At 45.0% G+C, this 21541-nt stretch overlaps 1 protein-coding gene across 1 annotated transcript in view; it reads right to left on the bottom strand.

The window, feature by feature from the left end:
- Nucleotides 1–421: 421 nt before the first annotated feature.
- Nucleotides 422–21541, bottom strand: part of MORN1 (MORN repeat containing 1) — a 138792-nt gene continuing 117672 nt past the window's right edge. Inside the window, exons 14-15 of the transcript XR_008442825.1 lie at nucleotides 18554–18696; nucleotides 422–499 (exon numbers count right to left, since the gene is read on the bottom strand). The gene's annotated coding sequence lies outside the window, so the exon portion shown is untranslated. The remainder of the gene's footprint in view (nucleotides 500–18553; nucleotides 18697–21541) is intronic.

Here is a 21541-nt window from a genome sequence, read left to right on the forward strand (position 1 = left end):
GATTGGAAAAGCATCTACACGTTCAGGTACTTCCTTGAATCTCTTGAATCTCTGCAGTTTGGGTTGGAAATCTCACTGGAGCAGTTTTCTTGTGGTATTTAAGCACTTCTGCTTCTTGTCCTAGGAGGTGCACGAAAATGAAAACCAGTCAAACATCCAAACTTTTACAAAGCTCAAAACAGGTTCAGTTACGCTTTAGTTTGAGTTTTGAAGGAAAATTCGGGTAGATTATTTTATCTAAACCTCCATGATATGGGGAATGATGTGAGCAAGTTGTGACTTCTTGTAATTCAAAGCTGAGTGGAAGGCGTCCTCCTGACCTGGAGCCCTGAATTGCCGTTGCATTGTTGCCATGATTTCCTAGATCCTGTGGCTGCAACTGTTCCACAATAAAAGCCATTGATGCTGAGCATGGGTGGGCATCAGAACTGAGAAATTCCCAATTCCCCAGACTAACAGAACTTGGGCAGCCATTTTCTTAAGGGAGTCACTCTGGGAGCTGTAGAAGAGAACAATGAAGAAGAGTTTAGCCTATATTTTCAAAAACTACTAGTGATTTTCAGTGCCCAGTTAAAGACAGCATTCACCTGCTGAAATATCACGCACCTTAAAGTGTCTCAAGTTGGGACCCAAAAATGAAGGCACCCGAAATCACTAGTCACTTCCAAAAATGAAGGCCCTTATTTTGGAGTTTGAAAGAAGGTATGAAAGGGAGAAATTATTTTACCAGATCTAAACACTGCTTGGAAACCATGAGTTCTAGATTAACAACCAAACTTGGAACCGTTGAAGTTTGATCACCATTTGGCTCTGGCAGAAAGAATTCTGGGAACAATATCAAGTTTTCTTTTATTCCCTCATACAGCCTAGAAGGAGGGCAAAAGTCATTTCAAACTAAAATCTTTCTTCTTTGCAGAGTGTAGTCTCCCATTTAGTTAGCAAGAAACTTTTTAATTTTAAATGTTCCTGGGAATACGATAGTTTAAATGAAGTGGTGAGCAGGGGGAATGTTCCATCGAAGGCAAAAAAGGTTTAGTGAAACCCACAATTTGCAAAAAAAGACTCTAGAATTTGCATTAAATCAAACTCCCAGTGAGATCGCCTGTTCCTCTTTTGTGGTAAAGAACAGCAATGGACTGAATAAATGTTGCAGAGAGACCTTTAAAAATAAACAACAATCCAGGACATTTAAAAACCTTAGAAACAATGGTTAGTAAGTAAATGGGCTGCTAATGAAAACCAGAGCAAGTATTGTCAGAGTTGTGCATGGGAACAATCCGAGGATGTTTTAAACATGATGGAACTTGTCCTCCCTCCTGAGAATGAAAGGTTAAAGATGTCGGCTACAGAGCAAGCAATGGCAGCAGAAGCGTTTTTCCATGTTTGAGCTCGTACAACATCAGGACAAGCAGGAGGAAGCAAGCCCCAGGCTGAGTGTGTGGCAGATACTTTCTCAGCCTCTCCAAGTGCACAGGAAATGCTGGAAGGAGCTGGGGTTAGGCTGTGTGAGACGGAATTATGGCAAGAGTCAGTGCTACTGCAGATTGTTAGTTTTTTTTTAATGCATCCACACACAAGAAAAACATTAATATCCATGGCAGCTGAAGAGGTGGATGTGAGGTTTTCATCCTGAAATAGTGAGGAAAAGGCTCACAGGAGATCTTTTCTGCCTTGTCTCTTTAGTCTGTAAGCTCTTTGGGACGTGGACTACCTCTTATTATGTGTCTGTTCACGCCTAGGAAATGGGGCCCTGATCTCATTTAGAGTTGTTTAGGTGCTACTGTGATAGAGTACAAATAATTATTAATAATGATCAACTCTCTCCAACAATTGTGCAGGGGGTTTGCTTTTCAGCTCTTGTTCTCAGAGTGGGCAGTGATGCCAGTGGAGCTCTGAGGGATGTTTAACCCGCTGGTTCTGTCTGTGCATATTTCCTTGACTATATTCTCCAAATGAAAATGGATTGAGCATTTGATTAGTGACCGCACAGCTCCTTAAATCATCCTGAAGACAATAATCCTATGAAGTGAGTAAATGAGAACTGATTTGACTCGAGCATTCCCATTTCTCCTGTGATGGCAGGCTGTTTATACTGCCCAAGCCACAGGTCAGGAAAGACTTTTGATTTATTTACAATTGCAGTATTATCTGCAGCTGCAGCTTCTAACCACAGGAGGGTATCGCCCCTATCAGTACTTCTACCTTTTGTAATGATTTCTATAAGCTCCCCTTGGCAGCTGGTAAACCCAGACCTGCATGTCCAGACTCCCGCTGAAATCAGTGCGTCTCCTTGCATGAGTAACAATTGCTTGTGGGAGGGAAGGCAGATTGGTCCCTAATGAGCCTCGGTTCTTGGCCTGCCTCCCTTCAGCTCATAATGGATACGTCGACACTGCAATAAAAATCCGAGGCACCAAGTCTCAGAGCCCAGGTCAATTGACTTGGGCTCGCAGGGCTAAAAATTGTAGTGTATGCATTGAGGCTTGGGCTGGAGCCCTGGCTGTGAGACCCACCCCTATCATGGGGTTTCAGAGCCTGAGCCCGAATGGCTACACTGCACTTTTTAGCCCTGTGAGCCTGAGTCAGCTGACCTGGGCCAGGTGCATCTGTGCCAAGGGTCTTTTATTACAGTGTAGAGAAACACAATGAGGCTCCAAACCCTAACCCCATGGGACTTGATGGCAGAGCCCAACTGCCAATTGTGTGCACATAACCTTGGTGAATACATGTGCTTTAGTGCACTAGCACCCTCTATTGAGGTAAAATAAATGATAAAGGTTAAAGGTTATCCTTTAAGCAAGCACCTGGCCTGTTGTGCAGCACATCAGATTAGATGATCATATAGGTGCCTTCTGGCCTTAAAATCTACAAATCTAAACACAGAGAGATTTAAGGGAGCATCTGAGTGGATTTGCAGCAGCAGAAAACTGGACTGGTGTGTCGCTTACCTGGGTGAAACTATGTCTGCCCATAATGTCAGCTAATGGTACTGTGACTGCACACAGTAAATATCAAACGCTTAGGTTCTATATGGACTACTGCAGATCCTTCCTGTCAGATAGGGTGACCAGACAGCAATCGTGAAAAATCGGGACAGGGGGTGGGGAGTAATAGGGCCTATATAAGAAAAAGACCCCAAAATTGGGACTGTCCCTATAAAATTGGGACATCTGGTCACCCTACCGTAAGAAGGTGAACATGTGCTAAAGAATCTCAGTCTAAACATATGAATTGAGTTTGCTGACTAAGATATGAAGCAAACTCATTCAAAGCAATTGCACAATGACCTACATAAAGCATGTAGTCTGTCTAGTAACATTTGATGAGCTAAGCTATCAAAAGCAGCCAATAGCTGCGAAAGCACAGAGATGAGAATCCCACTGAGTGTGGGCGAGATCATTAGAAACACTGAGGAGAGCAATGTCTGTGCTCCAAGAAAGAAGGGCTGAATTCATTATAAAGCTGATGATAGTTTTGGTTCTGAGAATAATGCCCCTCAGCTTCTTCTTTTTTAGGGAGCTCTGATAGCAAAGTAAAGAAGAATGGAAATTGAGAAATAATTTGCAACGATGACCTCTGGTAAATTCAGTCTCTTTTACATGGGAGTTATCAAGGCAGATTTTAAGCTCCCTGGCAGTTTATCAGAAGTCAAAGAAAGATTAACTGAGAGAGTGAAAAACCAGGCCAAGAAACTGAACACAGCTTTTCACAATTGAGGACGGTCCAGGAGGGATTGAGTCTTAAAAACATTTGGCAAGAAGTGTTAAAATAATTTCACTTTAGCTCCCAACAAAGGGCTCATTGAATCAAGAGGATTCAAAATTCCTTTCAGAAAGGCACAGGTATTTATTAAGTTACTTGCTACATGTACAGAGGGTGTAAAAATACGAGTGGTACCCAAGGATAGTACCAGAGGAGTGCTACCTGGGAAGACTGCCACATGTACAAGTACTACCAATGGATAGTACAAAAGTGCTAATGTTACCCGTAGGTAGCAAAAAATAGAGGGATGGTCTTATGGAACAGATGCTGAACTAGAACTCAGGAGATCTGATTTCCATTCCTAGTTCTGCCACAGACCTTGGGCAAGTCACTTAACTCTCTCTGCCTCAGTTCCACATCTGTAAAATGAGGATAATAATACTTCCTTTCTCCACACACTCTAATTCCAGCCCTGCTACTGACTTCCTCTGTGGCCTTGGACATGTCACTTATCCTTTCTGCTTCCCCATCTGCAATAGTCAAATAATAACTCAACTTCACTGGAGTATGGTGAGGACTAATTGCTTAATGTGTGCAAAGCACACTGAAGACAAAAAGTGCCACTTCAGAACTAAGTATTATTCTAGCAGTGGTTTCCTATTGGGATACAACAAATACCTGCATGTGCCCCGGTTTAGGATCTCACTGAGTACACCTGGCTTTCTGCAGGTCACTGCCATCATATGTACTACATTTAAAAAGAGGAATAATGTAATGGATTTTCCAAAGGGCTAGTGATAAAATTAGACAGAAACCAAGTAATGACTTGGAGAAAAAGCTCAGATGAGGAAAGAGACCCTATAAAGGACTGGTTGTGTGCCCTAACACCTTCCACAGAACAACCAATACATGGGCAAATATTTACACTACCACAGGAGGCTGTCAGCCAATCAAAAAGCAGAACGAGTGTCAGATGGTTCCTCAGTGCAAAGGCTCAAGAGACTGTGATGGGGATATTCTCACACGTCACCACCCTCCACTCTGTTGGGTAATGGGGCAGAGGGACTGTCCATCTCTAGTGGGGGGGGGTGTGTGACCTTGGAGATGGTAAGTGCTGAGGAAGACAACTGAGCCCCATCTGAGCCAGGAAGCAGCTGGAAAACAGCAGAAAGGGAAGTTGCCTTTGTAGTTCATTCTTATGTCTGTTTTGATGGATTTTATGAAACAAGCAAGGAGACAAGTGCCTCTCATCCCCCATTCCTGGGAAGAGGGTGATGGGAGTGGAGCATCAGCACCTCGCAGCATCAGGTCCCTAAATAGCCTAATTAAAGAGCAAACTCATAGCTGGAGTGGGAGAGGGGAATTAGGGCAAAGGAGAAAAGGGATGTTTGTTAACGGAGTTTGGAAACAGATGGGCAATTGACGGGGTTTCTCCTCCATTTAAGACAGCTCAAGTGTGCACTTCAAATATGGCCAAATTTTCTATACAAATGACACCCATTCTTCACCTATCTCAACACTGGACATGCTCTCTCTCACCCAAGTCATATCAAAGGAACAGTTGAGAGTCTCAAAATGATATTTCCAGACACACTCAGTGTTCTTCCTAATCTATTTTCCACCAGCTTCATCTGTTATCCCAGCCTTCCAATCAGGGAACAACGTTGCAACAATATCACATCCTGGCAACAAAGGCCTCCATGTGTGGCAAAGAGAACACAACTGTTGATTACACCACAAAGCTATGGCCTTGGCTACACTGGTGCTGTACAGCGCTGCAACTTGCTGCGCTCAGGGGTGTAAAAACGCAATCCCCCGAGCGCAGCAAGTGCAGCGCTATAAAGCGCCAGTGTAATCAGCGCCTGCAGCGCTGCACGCTCGCTCGCAGCGCTGCAAGCTATTCCCCTCGGAAAGCGCTGTGAATCCCCAAGTGTAGCCAAGGCCTATGTCACTGAGAGTTGCTAGAGCAGCTTCCGCTTTGGAGCTGAGGGCTGCCAATCATTTATACATGCCACAAAGTTTGCTACAAGTTACTATTCTGAACAATACCACACAGTTATCATCTCTTGCTATTTTTAAGGCTTCTATAAGGTAATATTTGTAGGCAAAGTTTCTTTTCAAAACGCAGCTGGCAGTGCAATTGTGGTAGGCTATTCTTTCCTACTATTCCATTACTGCCAGCCATTCTACTTCTAACTGATCATCCCACATCTGCCTATTGTGAGGTTCTGACACCTTCCTCTGAAGCATCAGGTACTAGTCAAAAATAAGTTGCTAGATCAGATGGTCCTTGGGTCTGATCCAGACATTCCTGTCTTAATTAAAGAGCAGTCATCCATTATTGCCAGTCCACTGAACTTCAGCACCACCCTGTTTGGTAGGAAGTACCTGGGTAGTTGTACAGGTCCAACCTGATCCCCAAGCCCCACAATATTAGACCAGGCAGGCCATTGTGTATGTTCCTTTTTGTAAAGGCAACAGTTCAGAATAAGCCCAGATATTATTAGATTTTAGTTAAATCTGTAAGTATGTGCATTCAACAAGCTTTTCTTTGCAGAATAGCTTATGTTAATTACATTACCATTAACCAGGCCACCTTGTACTGTACAGGGTTGATGTGGGTCAGTTCTTGAATGGGAGGCCACCAAGGAATACCTTGTACACTCAGTGGGATATGGGACTCTTCACTTCCTCTGCTAAACTGTTGTGTGCAATTCAAAAGCTGCTGCCTCTCCTCCCATTGGTGGCTGATCCCTCTGCAGCTCTTGCATACTTCTCAAGGGGGTTTGTGAGCCTTAAACAGAGTTCACAAAATGCTTCAGATTAAAACTGTGACAGCCTTGCTAAATATCATTACTATATTCCCAGGACTGCCTGTCAGGAGCCCATGAATCTCAAACCAAAACCCCGCATCCCAGCATATCCCTGACCTCTGGGAACATTCAGATCTGAGCTTGGCACCCTGGGCCCATCTCTCTGGATAAGAATTTTTCTCTGGGGCGAGGGTGGGTGTAACCCAAATTTCCAAAGAAACTTTGTCCTGCTTTTGAAAGAAGAGGTGGGTGGGGGAAGTGAAGCTAAAACCCCTTTGACTCTTTTTTTGGCTGGTTTCAAACTGCAGGAATTCCCCAGTCATGAAAATGTTCTGCTTCAGCTAAGGAAACAATGTTGATTTTTTTTTAGCTCCAGATGTTAACAATGTGGCGCTGAAAGCAGTTTGGGGGAGGAGGGGAAGAAGGCATGGGAGGTGACCCCACCCTCAGCAGGAAGCACACAGAGAGCCCTGCACCCTCTCTGTGTTGGGATGCAGCCAAATGCTGAATTGCTCTCTCACACACTCACACTCCTTTCCCCTCCGGGCAGTCATTAGAGCTTTTGCAGTTTAACCCCATAAATCCTTCATGTCCTTTCTCATTTGTGCTCTTAGGTAAATGTGTGAGGGAGGTGGAATTAAAGTCATAGAGGAAAGAGTGAGAAATGCTTTTCTAGCCAGAGCAAGAACACCCCCTCCCACCCTCCTCAAATGCAAAGGGCTCTCCTGCCTCTTGCTTTGGGTAATTCTAGGCAAATCCGAGGCAGATGGATTAGCACAGACAGGGTTAAAATAAAGACATTCCTACAAGGGAGCAATGTTGGATTTGGTGAAGATAAATGTCTAAGTTATTTACACATCTGGTTAATGAGGGTTACCCCTTTGTGGCAGTCACACACAGCACGAAGGGACAGGCCCGGGCAGCCCTGCAAAGCAGGAGGAGCTGCCAATGCTGACTGCCGAGACCCCTTGGGGCTGAGGTTTGGTCTGGAAGAACCCTGAAAGAAGACAAGGCTCCATCAATCCGGTGTTTGTTCTTTGCTTCCTGTCAGACTCACACTCCCCTTGCTTGGGTGTTCTGGGAAGAAAGGAAGGGGAAGGGGAAGACATGAAAGGGATGCAGCCCAAAGGGACTTGCTCTGTCCCCCAGAACTAGGAAACCTCCCTGTGTGGAAGGACAGCAGTAACCATGGCTTAGAGGCTTCACCATCAATGCCTGGAAAGTGGACTGCTCTAGACTGGAGTGGGAGAGGAGAAGCACAGAGGGAAGGGTGAGGCTAGGCTACCTGCCAGGATCATTGTCCAGGCTTGAGCATGGCTTGGTTGTGGTTGTGGTTGATGTGGGTATGATGTGGTGTGGCCTGTCGCTGTGGGTGAGGCCAAGCTCTGTTATAACCAGGGTAAGAAAAATACGTTGTCGCCTCGGCTTCTTCCGGAATGGGAGAAGAGTGTGAGAAAAGGGCCTTGCATGGCAGGGCCAGCTCACCTGCCTCTTTATACGATGCCTACTGTATCACCTAAGCACCAAGCAGGGGACCCAGGATGAGGGGAGCCTGGGTGACCACAACGGTGGATGATTTTAAAGAAGAGGCTGTGGATCAGCTTGTACTTGCGCTGGACACAGGAAATGCCCCTGTGACTTTCTGGGTCTTTTTTCTTTTGATTGGAAAAATGTTCATGAGGAAAGAAACTCTTTCCTATTGTGGAAACCCAGCCTGGCTAATGGGAGCTGGGGTGCCTATGGACAAGAGCAGCGCGTGGAGCCTCCTGTTCCCGCCCTCTCCCCCCTGGAACTGGACCTGCTGGCCATTTCTGGGGTGCAGCGCAGTGCCAGGACAGGCAGGCAGCCTGCCTTAGCCCCACTGTGCCGCTGACTGGGTGCCGCCCGAGGTAAGCCCATGCCCCAACCCCGAGCCCCAGCCTTGATCCCCCCCTAAACCCAGAGCCCCCTCCTGCACTCCAAACCCCTCATCCCTGGCCCCAGCCCAGAACCTGCACCCCCAGCCCAGAGCCCATACTCCTTCCCACGCCCTAACCCCCTGCCTCAACCCGCAGCCCCCCACCCCACATTCCAAATCCCTCAGGCCCACCCCCCAGCCTGGAGCCCCCTCCTGCATCCCATACCCCCCAGCCCCACCCAAGAGCCCGAACCCTTAGCCAGAGCCCTCACTCCCTCCTGCACCCCAACTCCCTGCCTCAGTCCAGAGCCCTCTCCTGCATCCTGAGGCCCTAATTTCTGGCCCCACCCCAGAGCCTGCACCCGCTGTTAGAGCCCTCACCAGTTCCCGCACCTTAACTCCCTGCCCCAGCCCAGTGAAAGTGAGTGAGGATGGGGGAGAGCGAGCCACCGAGGGAGGGGGAATGTAGTGAGTGGGGGCAGGGCCTCAGAGAAGGGGAAGGAAAGGGGGGGGGCTAGGGTGTTTGGTTTTGTGCGATTAGAAAGTTGGAAACTCTAGCAGAGTGTGAGTGAGCCACCATGTGGTTTCAGATCAAAATAATGAGATTTATAGGCTCATTTAGGCTAAGACACAAACCCAGCCCTTCCATCTGCTATAGAGACCTACCACTTCTGAGCCTTCTCACACCACCTGTTTACTGCTAATGTCTGATCACCTAGGTGCTGCTTTTATGGGGTTTCAGCTCTTAGCTCCTGACTGAGCACTCAGTTCCCCAACTGTTGGCACCTGTGTGAATGTGGGAATGAGACCTGATCTGGCAATTAACTCCCTCTCTGCCAGGGACCCTGCACCCAGTCATGTTCCTCGTAGTCTGAGGTAAGAGCATTGCCTACGTCAGGGGTCGGCAACCTTTGGCACGCGGCTCGCCAGGGTAAGCACCCTGGTGGGCCGGGCCGGTTTGTTTACCTGCCGGGTCCTCAGGTTCGGCCGATTGCGGCTCCCACTGGCTGCGGTTCACCGCTCCAGGCCAATGGGTGCGCCGGGAAGTGGCGGCCAGCACAGCCCTCGGCCCATGCCACTTCCCGCAGCCCCCATTGGCCTGGAGCAGCAAACCGCGGCCAGTGGGAGCTGCGATCGGCCGAACCTGCAGACACGGCAGGTAAACAAACCAGCCAGGCCTGCCAGGGTGCTTACCCTGGCGAGCTGCGTGCCAAAAGTTGCTGACCCCTGGCCTACGTTTTTGTGTTGATGTCCTGTTGATGGGGTTTCTCATGCTCTCTGTAAACTACACAGGACCTGCTAACACCTGCCTTTGAAAAGTTCTTCTGACGGTAAAACAGGGTCTGTCTATGCTGCAATGAAAGCCCAGGATTAATAGAACTTGAGTGAGCGGACCCTGAGTTTATTAACCTAGGGCTTGAGCATCTACACTCACTTGTAACCCCCAGGTTAGGAACAGTTGTACCCTGAGCTCAACCTGGGGCTCTAAGTCTGCACTGCATTATGTGGGCCCAAGTCCAACCACTCATGTCCCAGACTTCCTACCGCCCTCCCAAAGTATAGCTACTCTAGTCCTTTGTTCGTGGTGCACTGTGAAAAAAAACTTGATTGTACAGAGGACAAAGAAAGTCAGCCCATGGGATTGTGGAATATTTCTGATGGATTCCCAGAGGATGAGTCCAGTGGGGCTGCATCTATACTGCAAAGCTATAGGGCTTGAATCCTGGGTCCAGCTTGACTCAGGCTTGGATCCTCCACTCCTGTGGGGCCTTTGGACCCTGAGTCCAAGCCTGGGTTAGCATGATTTTTATGTACTTAGAAGGAGGTTAGGCTTGAACCTGAGTGTGAACCCCAGGTTTACACTGCAGTGTAGACACACCCTCAGTCTCCTGAATAAAAGGAGCCCACTTCTTTAAAAAACAACTGTAGATAAGTAGCTGTCCTGAACACCACTCTGCTCCTGTCCTTGCAGAAGGGAGGACGATTCATTTGGCACTGTGTCTGTTTCACATCCTCTTTCCCACACAGACAACAACAGTTGACCTTTGCAGCACTTGCTGCAGCTCCCTCTATCCTGCAAATCACTTTACAAACTATGGCATCCATCCTGCTCCCCCTGAAGTCATAGGCACAAGCTACTATTGACTTTAATGAGAGCAGGATAAGGTCAATCATACCCCAAGATTTCTGGGGTAGAGGCAGCTGCCAGGCAGACCAACATCCCACAGAACTCAAGTGGGGGGCTGGTTTTTGCCAAGGACATATTGACAGATCTCTTGCTCTCACAAAAGGAGGCCCAGAGGATCTTTAATGTCTGCATAGAGAGTCAGGACCTGAGGCTAAAATTTTCAAAAGGTGCCAGTGATTTTGGATGCCCAACCTGAGACACTGTTAAGGGACCTGAGTTCCATAGGGGGAGCACTGTCTACCAAGCAAACCCTTGCAGGAGTCTCGGGTTGGACATTCCAAGAACTGAGGCACCCAAAACCATCACTTCGTTTTGAAGATGTCATCTGTCAGATCCCAATCTGGCAAACTGCAAGTGCCCGGAAAGGCTGAGCTAAACCCTTGGGATTTGATTCTGTGGCTCTTCAGTTCCTTAGATCATACTTAGTCTCCTCCAGACACTGACTTGCTCTGTAGCACACACCCCCTTTCACCAGTATTTACTCATTAGCATGGTTATCCTCCACAACCCTGCAGACACCTCAACCACAGGGTCCCAGAATTCTGCCTAAACAACATACTTTCCCTTTCACATGTCTAAGAGCATCTTCTTCACTCATCCACCTGTGAAATATGGCTTTTTAATTAGCAGCTATGGGAGAGAATTAGCAACTGGCCTTACAGAGCTACCCATGGAAAACAGCCCCTCTCACCCAGTGGGTGGCAAGAACTGAGCATTTCTGCAGTCTGTTATCCTAGTACATGCAGACTTCTAGGAATCAGCAGTGTGCAATAATATAAATGTGCGGCTCAATGCCAGGGGAAATACAGAGGATTCAGTGCAAGGGAGCACTTGAACAAAGAGTGGGTGTGATGTTATTGACATGAACTGTGACTGTATAGATCATTGTTGCAACCAAGGTCCTATAGTTGCACCAAATCTTGTACAAAGGAGGATAAGTAAGGTTTCTATAGAAAGATTGTAATTTGCTTGTTATGATTATGCTGTCTGTATGTGTGTATCATTTTTGTATTTTAAGTTATGAATATTGGCTATGTCCTTGTATCTCAGTGTGTTTGATTCTAAGTAGCCTCAGTGAAGCATTTGGTCAGCTTCTTGAGAAAGGACTATCCTCAGTAAGTGCCCAATCAAGAAACATTTAACTGACAATGGACTTTGGGAAACGTCAATCCACATCTGAGCTTTCCTGGGAACCTTCAAACTAACATGTAAACAATGGCATCAGCTTGCAAAAAGCTGAATCATTCATGGGCATGTGACTTGCCCAGGTGGCTACAAACTCCATCTTGTTGCTGTGACTTTGCACAGAAGAACAAAGGGGTTTCCACCCACAAGAGAGAGAATATAAAAGGCCCTGGAAGCCTCTCCATTTGGTCTTCAGCTGGCTCAAGAGATGGCCTCTCCACCCCAAAGAGATGCCCGAAAGAAACTGGAACAAAGGACAGTAACCATGGGGTGTGAGTGATTACTGGACACAGACTAGGAAGGAGTTCAGTGTGTGAAAGAAGCTTATTGGAACATCTCTGGGGGCGAGATTTCATCTGTAATCAGTTGTTTAATGTATTAGGCTTAGACTTGCATGTTTTGTTTTATTTTGCTTGGTCACTTACTTTGTTCTGTCTGTTATTACTTGGAACCACTTAAATCCTACTTTTTATACTTAATAAAATCCCTTTTGCTTATTAATTAACCCAGAGTAAGTAATTAATACCTGGGGGAGCAAACAGCTGTGCATATCTCTCTATCAGTGTTATAGAGGGCGGACAATTTATGAGTTTACCCTGTATAAGCTTTATACAGAGTAAAATGGATTTATTTGGGGTTTGGATTCCATTGGGAACTGGGTGTCTGGGTGCTGAAGATAGGAGTACCTGCTAAGTGGTTTTCAGTTAAAGCCTGCAGCTTTGGGGACGTGGTTCAGACCTTGGGTCTGTGTTGGAGTAGAGGGGTGTGTCTGGCTCAACAAGACAGGGTTCTGGAGTCCCAAGCTGGCAGGGAAAATGGGCTCAGAAGTAGTCTCAGCACATCAGGTGACAGTCCCAATGGAGTCTCTGTGACCCAACCCGTCACAGTGGATACTGACTGAAATACTTGCTACTCCAGAGAGCAGAAATATTCAGGCAATCCCTATCTGAGGAGTGACATCATAAAGCATTAAGCCTTTTCTCTGGCACCTACACAGCACCCTGTAATGTTTGACGGAGGTGGATTTCTCCAAATCCCTGGGTTTGGTAAGTCATGGAACAGGGACCCACATGCAGTTGCAATGATAACTGCCCCTCTCTAACAACCTCCATCCAGGAATCTCACTGTGCTTTGCAAACATTAATAAACTCTACCAAAAACCTGGGTGAGGTAGTTAGCATCAGTGTCATTCAACACAGCTGACAGCAGGTAAGGTTTGTAAACTGAGGCACAGGGAGGTTAAACAACCTGCTCAAAGTCCCACAGCAGCAGAACCAGGGTGAGAACTTAAGTCTCCTGGTCTAGATGCTGGACACACTCCCTCCCCACTGCAGTGCCTGCTGCTCACACTGCCCCAAATTGACACTCATCCAAACAGGGCACAGAAAATACCATGTGACCTAGGCATCCAATCAAATGATTTTGTATTTCACATCTGGAACACTCCCAAAGAACTGCTTACAAATGAACCACACATTAAGAATTTTTCCTAGAAACGATTCAGCAAATTGCCAGTAAATCTGAGCTGTTTACAAGCAATTTGCAGACGGGAGAAATATATTGAATAAACTGTTAGCTGACAATTATTCACTCAGCTTTAGTTACCACAAACAGTAGGTGTATGGCAGGTTTGGTCCTAATGACAAAGGCAATTTTCCTAACGACATCTACTGTTGTTGTTATTAATATTTGCATTAGAGGAACATCAGTGGCTCAGTTAGGCCCTGTTGTGCTATGCCTCCTGGGGAAAGACTTGAAGTCCTTTCAATACAGTTATTCCGAACTAAGCTAGACAAACCACTGGAGAACATACTGCAGAGTGCAACTGTGAATTGGCAGGGGATATGGACAAGATGACTTAATGATCTTTTCCATGCCTAATTTCTGTGATTCCATAACTCCAAATTGGAGAAAAGTTGATAGTTCCATCTGTAGATTCTCTTGTAGAGATGTTGACTCTGTTCCATCAGGGCTATTTTGTTCCTTTTGGATTTCTTCGCTCTGGGGAGAATTTTCTCCACCCATGTAATGGAATGAAAAATCCAACACGCATATGTGTATGTGTTGCAAGTTAGGTTTGGGGTTAAAATTTAGGATGATAACATTTTTAAAAGGCTTCAAGTGTGAATGAAGTAACAATGAAAAGGAAGATCTTGCTTGGTCTTGCGAAGACAAAAGCTAGAGGGTGTAAAGAGAAAGGATAGCTTATTAAATGGAATTTATGGCTCCTATGAAGCCATAACTAAAGTTTTTTTTCCCCTCATATTTTTCTTAGCATTAAAAAAAAATTCCTTTCCAAGGTAGAGTTAGTTTCCAAAGATTTTTCAGGATTATTCAGCTCCTGCAGGTGTCCCTCTGTAATATATTTTTAAAAGTGTTTTTAATATTAAAAATAATAACTCTAATGGTGCTTTCTTGGCTATGGGAATCAGAACAGTTATGAAAGCGCAATAAAGCAGAACTTCTCTCTGTGCTGCCAACAACTCCAGGAACATGTTTGCTAGAACTTTGACCCTTTACGTACAAAACATTAAAACAACTGTAACCTGAAACTATTAACTGGTATTAGATTCAAAGTTTGGGAAGCCAAATGGCTTTTTTTTATTATGTATTTCTTGGTAATTACACACTAATGGGAACACTCTGAAGTTTTGAAAGAATATATTTCAGATAGGCTCACTGTTACCTCATTTTTCAGAACAGTTTCTCTAGCAACTGCTCTTGCCCTTAACTCTCTGCAGACAATGAAATGTAATAAGGGATGTAAGATAGACATAACAATTCTCATGGTGTGCACCTAGCAGGAAATCTTTTCAATCTGCCCACAGCTCTTCTTTGGAGTAAATGTATTAGTGGTAGCATTTGAGATGCTACAGAGAAGGCTTCATTGTGTTTCTCAGGAATATCAGTAACACAGACATAACATTCCCCTCCCCCCAGTTTATTATTAGGAAAGGGATGCTGGGCTCAATCTTGACATAGGGGAATCCTCAAGTGGCATAGAGCTATAATCAGCTCTACGCTATCTGCTTTTCCCTCACTGGTGTAGGCTTGTTGGGGGCAGAGGGCAGTGGGCCAGGGGAATGGCTCAGGACAGGGCCAGAGTACACCGCTACCCTGATATAACGCTGTCCTCGGGAGCCAAAAAATCTTAGCACGTTATAGGTGAAACCACGTTATATCGAACTTGCTTTGAGTGCGCAGCCCCGCCCCCCGGAGCACTGCTTTATCACGTTATATTCGAATTCGTGTTATATCGGGTCACGTTATATCGGGGTAGAGGTGTACATGAAACTCTATCCAATCCTTAGCCAGTAGAGCATTCCTCACTCCACAGCACAACTAAGAGCAGCCTTTAGGCTGTTGATAGCCCTAGAACTGGGGGAGGTAGAAAGGTGGCTTAGGTCCCACTATCTGAGGAGCTTGGATAATCGGTCTCCAGAGCTTTCCACCTCTAGTTCGCCTGTTTAAAAGGAGCCAAATGACAGCCAAGACTGACTGGACCACTGATGAATGTTCAGTGGCTCATTGACTGTGACTTGGTGGACTGAACCCATTTCCCGGTTGAGAGATATTCATGTCACAGTTGGCACTGACAGGGACTCTGAATAGCAATCTTAGCAGTGAAGATAAGGACCGAATGAGCTCTGGAGACTTTCTCTTGGGGCACATCAGTAAGCAACACGGGGAGGCTTGCCCTGCTACTGCCCATGATGAACTTATCTGATGGATAATAATAATAATGGAGATATCCTATCTCCTAGAACTGGAAGGGACCTTGAAAGGTCATCAAGTCCAGCCCCCTGCCTTCACTAGCAGGACCAAAGTACTGATTTTGCCCCAGATCCCCAGGTGGCCCCCTCAAGGATTGAACTCACAACCCTGGGTTTAGCAGGCCAATGCTCAAACCACTGAGCTATCCCTTCCTCCCCTGAATGCAGATCAGCAATCTCCAGGGCTGTCACTCCAGCTCTAAATTGACAAAACCTGGTGGACAGTCCAACACTAGTGAGCAACCCTACAACCCCACAATAACTCACATGCATGCAGGCTGGTGTTTGTGGAGACACCTAAGGATTTAAATTTCATTTGTTTCATGTGTTATCAGCTGATTTCTGGGCTCAGTTCATGTACTCGGGTAGTATTGGTCAACTTGATTGTTATTTTGCTGAAGATCTGAACGTGCACCCAAAGTTGGGCACATTTGAAAAAAACTGGAAAGAAGCAAACGAAAACAATCGCTAAAAGAACATTCTGAGCACAATGACGGAAACAGAGCCCAGGCTTTCAGCATCCAAGGGAACAGCTGATTATCTTATTGACTTACACAGACCCTTTCCTATCGCGCCGAAGGGCACCACTGCAGAAAATGGTGAGTAAAACTGGTTTGACAAACACTTTGGTCCCCATTCTGCTCTGAGGTACACCAGTGCCACAGCATACAGTTGCAGAGCTGTTAATGAGGTCAGAATTTAGCCCCTTCACACTATTCTCATAAGGGTTTAATCTGCCTGTCTCATCTATCCCACTTGACTGCACTCATCACCCCTATTGCTCTCAGTCAGAGCAGGTTCATGGATACATTTCAGGATGTATGTCTGAATTAGAAGCCCCCTTTTTTAAAGGCTTGGGAAACAACGGTTCTAGAGAATGGCCCTTCTCTGGTCTCTAGAAACTGAGTCGCGATGGGCTGTTTTGGTTTGGCTGCTAATGACCCCCCTTGCCTACCTGCAGCAGGGTCCCTTGTAATTGCATAGCTTTGCTTTCCTTGCTTTTATATATAATTTCCATTTCATAAGAGCAATGAGGTGGCCAAGGAAGCATGAGGTTACTACCCCTCTGGTGACACAAAACTCTCTTCAGCCTTCTTGTACCACCCACAGTCTGCTATAATCACCCTGAAACACAGCCTGGGAGAAGGACTTTTTGTTTGTATTCATGATTATGCTGAGCTACAGGAAATCTTTATGTATGTAACCCTCCCCTCTAGCAGCGTGGGTAAGGATTTCTTACAACTATGGGCCAAATTCTGCTCAGTTACACCAGTCAATGGAGTTACTTTGGATTTACACTGGTGTAAATGGGAAGAGAACCTGAGGCTGAGTACCTAGGAAATGCCACTAGCCTTTATGTCAGACCCAGAATTTGTTCCACCAACCAGCCCCAAAGGGTTAATTTAGAAAGTCCAGCTCTTGGACCAAAGGAGGTGAGAACCCTGCCATCTGTGCTTCCTCGCGAGCATGTGTTTCGTAGCAGGAATTCAAGTAATATCGAGCACTGTATATCACTCCTGTTGCGGGTGCTTGTATTGCAATGTCACACATTAAGTGGCAGGCTGTTTTCTTAACTTCTCTCAAATGTACAAGAGAATGATTAAGCAAATGTTTCCGTAACAAATAGTTTGTAAAAACTCCCTGCAGATGTTGTGGTTCAGGCATCATTTGCAGAGAGGCAAATCTGAAATGCTCATGAGTGACGCTGGAAGATTTAGGTCCCCAAATCATTGCCTGGCGAGCAGTGTATCTGCTGGGATTCTGGATGCTCATTTGTTAGGATGCCATGTGGTTGCAATGCAGGGAACCTCTAAAAGCTCTGTCTGTTTGTGTGGCAGCCCTCTTGTTTGGACTTGCAAAGGAACATGCACTGCATGCAAAGTAAATCCTGCATTTCTGCTCATTCCATTGATCTATTTCTTTTTAAGTGTGAACTTAATGTTGATGCAAATGCTGGATTGACAGCCCTAGAAAAAGAAGTCCTCTGCTTAGATCCTACAAATTTTGGAGCAAGGAATATACAGGCACCTACAGGCCTTATCCTGGCAACCTTTACTCACAAGAATAGAGACATTGAAGCCAATGGAACAACTCATACAGACTGCAGGATCAGGTCCAATACATATCAAACATACCCAATACATATCAAACACCACTAAAGATATACTTTAGTCCTGTCAGCAAATGGTGGATTCCACAGAACACAGAGGGATTCCATGATACAACAAATTCATAATAATAACTTCATATCATAACCAGAATCTGTAAGTTATACACAGCTAGATTCCCCAAATTGTCATAGGTGCCCTGACTCCCAGTTCTGTCCATCAAACACACTCCATTCCCTCTTGACTTTGATCACAGTGAGGGAGTTGCGGGAGAAGGGAGGCAAGAAGGCATAATACAGGTTCATACTCCAGTAAAGGGACTTAAGGTCAGAGGACTCACAGAGATACCTGGTGGCAGCATTAACCTGACAATGGCCACCAAGACAAATGCTTCCATAATGATCCAGAGACAGGCTTCCTGGGCCTATTTCATTTGCCATGTAAACAATCATATAACCCATCGTGGCCATGACCAGAGCCCACGTGAAGTCTGACCAGAACATCTCTCACTTATGTTCTTGGCCAATGACATGACTATTTATAGTATTCATAACAAAACATGTACCTTACCATGGCAACCACAGCACCAGTGTGCTACCACGGAGACAAAAAGCTTTGCCTTATAGAAAAACACTAACCAATGTCAACTCGTGCTTTTGGAACAATTTGTTTTCCAGTTTCCAAGCACATTTTCCTCCTGATTGATCATTATGGAGTATTATTTATCCATTTTCTCTACATTGCACATTTGTCTCTTGTTTTCATTTTCCTTATAATAATAATAAATAGGATTAGAGAAGCAGGGAGATGGTTTCCAGCCAGTGGATCCAACCTTGTACACCATTTCTAGATATGATTTAGGAAGATATCAGTATGAGGACGCTTACCGGGCAAGACAGTTCCATTTTTCCATCTTTGGACCGGAACCTCAGCTGGTGTAGCTATCTCTTACAGAAATCAGTAGAGCAATTATTGAGTCCTTTAATTATTTTTTCACTTTGTGCTTTCTTTTGTTGTTTGTTTCCACATCCTAGAATTTAAAAGTCAAACCTGAGATAATGTTTCTTGCTTTTTAGTTACCATACAGCTCCATATTATTATGTCATTTTTTTAGTCAAAGTTTGATGACTAATGCTTAAGATTTTGCTCTTTCTTTTACTAATAGAATTAAAATATTAGGTCAAAAGAAGTCAAAGTCACAGCATTTCTTTAGCAACTGTAATAGCTCTAACTGAACCGTGGAACAAACAGTCCTGCTGAAACATGTTTAATTAATTTCATGGCTAGCACAGAAGACACAGACACATGATCACTCTGAAATGCAGTGCCACTGCATATTAGTTAACAAGCAGTATTGTACAATGAACATCAGAAATCACTATGAAGAGATAAATGCTACAAGATTCCCAAGGGGAAGTAGAGATCTTTCAAGAAAAGTGTACAGTGTATACTATGTGTTGGCGTGTGGGAATTATCTCTGTTTAAGTATTATTTAGATGTGTATTTAAAAATGGTGGTGTGTTTAACACCCACAAAATATTTAATCACACCCATCCCCTCCCCCCCCCACACACCCTTCCATTCTCTTGAAGAAGCTGCCTGTTTCCTTCAATAGGATTTGCTTTGCAAGCTGAATAAGTAATTTGCGCAGACAAAAGTTATTCAGGGACACATTCTACCCTCAAATAGCATTCTACAGGTCACTGTGGAATCTGGCCCACTGTTTACAGTACTAGCACAGTCTAAGCTTGAAAGGTTCTAGGGAGAAAACTAAACAAAACAACTCCTGGCAAATGCAGTGTTCAAATATTCTGCAGAAACTCCTCTTTGATAATGGAGTTGAGGCACAAGACAACCTGGCAGGCCACGCTCTGTGGCCTAGTTTAACCTCTGATAAGGCACTATCTGCCCTTTGTTAATAACTATCTGTTGGTTCACCTTTCCCTCCGTCCCTTACCTGTGTCAGGTTGCTGTGATCCAAACACTGACCTGGGGTGAGGAATCTGGGTGAATAAAGACCTCTAGTAGTATAACATGGTGATTGAGAACAAGCCCATGTGAGGAGAGTGGTAACAGTCTAACACTATTTTACAGAACACAGACACGTTAAGAACTAGCTATCTAGGTTTTATTTATAGCTCCCCTATGCTTGATGACCCATTGCCTAATCATAATAATTTTTACTTTTAGACAGCACTGCCCATTCCAAATCACTTTACTACCTCTGGGCCTGATCAACACCAACTCTCCATTGTCCCACGGACATCAGTGGACTTACACAGGGGCTAAGTCAGTGCTGGGCCTGGCCCCATCTGCAGGCACAGAGATGGATCTGGATTTGGGTCCAAACTTTCCCAGAGTTTGTGATGTTTTAGTTCAGGCCCATCACTAAGAAAATGAAGGTAACAATATTTACCTACCCAAAAGTGGGCATCTTGTGGCTTCATTAGACAATGTCTGCAAAGTGCTTTGATACTTAAAGATAAATATAAAATATCATCGGTGAGCATCAATGTTGTAACAGACTAGTTTCTGGACCACAAGGAATAATCATGTGATCTGTACTTGGGTTCCAAGGCTGCCACAAAAATCATGCATTTACCTTCTAGGAAAAATACATCAGCTCAGTAATTCTTAGCAAAATATTTCCTACTAACCATTCCATTTCTTCACTAATCTCTTCACAGTCCAATGCATTTCAATGGGATTAAAGAGGCAACTCCTATGCCTGTCCTCCCCCACTTCCTTTATGGTCACACACACACACAACAAATGACATGGTTAAAAGGCCCTGAGGAGTTAGGCACCCAAATGTAATGAGAGTCAGGAAACGAGCTCCTTTGGGCCTCTTTGAAAACTGCAGCCCACATCATTACATAATACATCATAATCCACCTAGAATGTAAACTGTTTGGAGCAGGGACCATCTCTTTCTTATATGTTTGTACCGGGTTTGGCATAATGGGGACCTGGCCTCTAGGTACTAACATAATACCTAGAAATAATAATAATTGCTCATAAAGCACAAAAGAAAATTGATTTTCACTAGATTTAAGAGACTGTGAGAAACCTAGGAACAGTTAAGTTTTGCTCTATACATTTTAAGTAGATTTACAGATTTGTGTGGAAAAAAAAAAAAAAAAAACCAGCAACAGCACAGAGAAGATGCTGTCATTTCCTGGCTTGGGCTCCACTCCCGTCTGCTCAGAGATTGTGCTGAAAAAGGTTTTTGGGTCCTACATTCCTCGTTTGAAAGGGAGAATTGGGATTGACACTATGTGATGATGACTTGTAGAAAATGTTCCAACACAATATTAAGGGAATCCCCCTCAAATACTTTTAAAACGTAGGTTTCATCCCCAGACCAGTGTCCAAATATTAGACAAGTTGCTTGGTGGTACCATGTTCTCAGTAACCTGGGGCTGCCAAGTGAAGAAGGGAGTCCAAAGGTATCTGAGGAAATGAGAACGCTTAAGAAAATGAGGCTTTCTCTGGTTATGGAACCATAGATGGAAAATCTTGGATTACCTAGTAAATACCAGAGCTACTCAAAAGCAAGTTGGTCAGGTTTGGCTTAGCAGAAGTCAAGGCAGGGGTTTAGTTTCTTGAATTAACTGGCATGTGACTCTCACCCTAGTCAGTCTCTTTCAGACCAAGTGGCTCACTCCCTTTCCTCCAACGCTCTTCAGGGGCACTGGTTAGCCATTCCTCCTCCCATCCTGCAGCTTTTGGTACCACGCAGAGTGGCTGATGTGCCCTCCCCCCACTTTCTAGAAAGGTCTTTTGGGTGGCAGGAGGATAGCCACACTCTATCCTGCAGTTGCTGGGCAGGTAAACTCCTATTCCCACTGCTGCCATTAGCAAACTAGACTCTG

The sequence above is a fragment of the Malaclemys terrapin genome, chromosome 19 (assembly GCF_027887155.1).
Source record: "Malaclemys terrapin pileata isolate rMalTer1 chromosome 19, rMalTer1.hap1, whole genome shotgun sequence".
Taxonomy (NCBI): Eukaryota; Metazoa; Chordata; order Testudines; family Emydidae; genus Malaclemys; species Malaclemys terrapin.